This window comes from Corvus brachyrhynchos, unplaced genomic scaffold (genome assembly GCF_000691975.1).
Source record: "Corvus brachyrhynchos isolate BGI_N302 unplaced genomic scaffold, ASM69197v1 scaffold48, whole genome shotgun sequence".
In the NCBI taxonomy this organism is placed as follows: Eukaryota; Metazoa; Chordata; class Aves; order Passeriformes; family Corvidae; genus Corvus; species Corvus brachyrhynchos.
The window spans coordinates 2,698,411-2,699,266 of NW_008240027.1; positions in this window are offsets into that span (position 1 = coordinate 2,698,411).

Genomic DNA, 856 nt, shown 5'->3' on the forward strand with positions numbered 1-856 from the left:
TGAATTGGGGCATGGAAACTTTAATGGTGGGGAGAAAATGTGAACGGAGGGGATTTGAATGGGAGGGGATGATTTGAATTGGGCAGAGAAAATGAAGTGGGGGAGGAGCCCCCCAGCCCTCGGCTGTGCCCCGGAGGTGCTGCCCGCGGCCCCCCCCCCCCCCCCCCCCCCGCGGGAGCCGCTCCGGGGGCACGGCGGCTTTGGCCCGGCCCAGGGGTCCCTGTCCGCCCGGGCCGGAGCTCGCCTCGGCCTGGCTCAGCCCCTTCCCCGACGGGGCGCGCAGCCGGCCCCGTGCTCCGGCCCCCACGGGGTTCTCAGCCCCACTGGCCGTCCCGCACTGCTACGGCACGACCCAGGTCCTTTTTCTCCCTTCCCCAAGCCCCTGTCCTCCAGGCTCCGTCGCTCACATCCCAGATTTCTGGAGGGCGAGAGGTGCCGGCTCGGTACCTGCTCCGCTCACAGTCCCCAGCATCCCCCAGCTCGGCAAGGATGCTCGGCCTCCTCCCACCCCAGAACGGGAGACGAGACAGGGAGCTCGCCACAATTCGGCCCTTCAGCAGAAATACCCAGTGTGGGGGGAGGAAGGTTGGGGACGGGGCTGCTTTTCACCAAAACATCTCCTCTCGATGTGCTTTATTTACCTCCTCTTGTCCCAAAGCAGCCCATACCCCTTCCCCCTCTCTCAACATCTCCAACAATTTATTTTGGCTCATTAAATTTAATTAAGAACGGAGTAGGTTTTCCATATTTAATAATTAAAAAAAAAAAAAAGGGAAAAAAAAAAAAAAAAGGGCCATAATAACCCCCAAGAGGACTAAAAAAAAGAATCGCTCTTCAGATGCGGGCAGCCCCCACA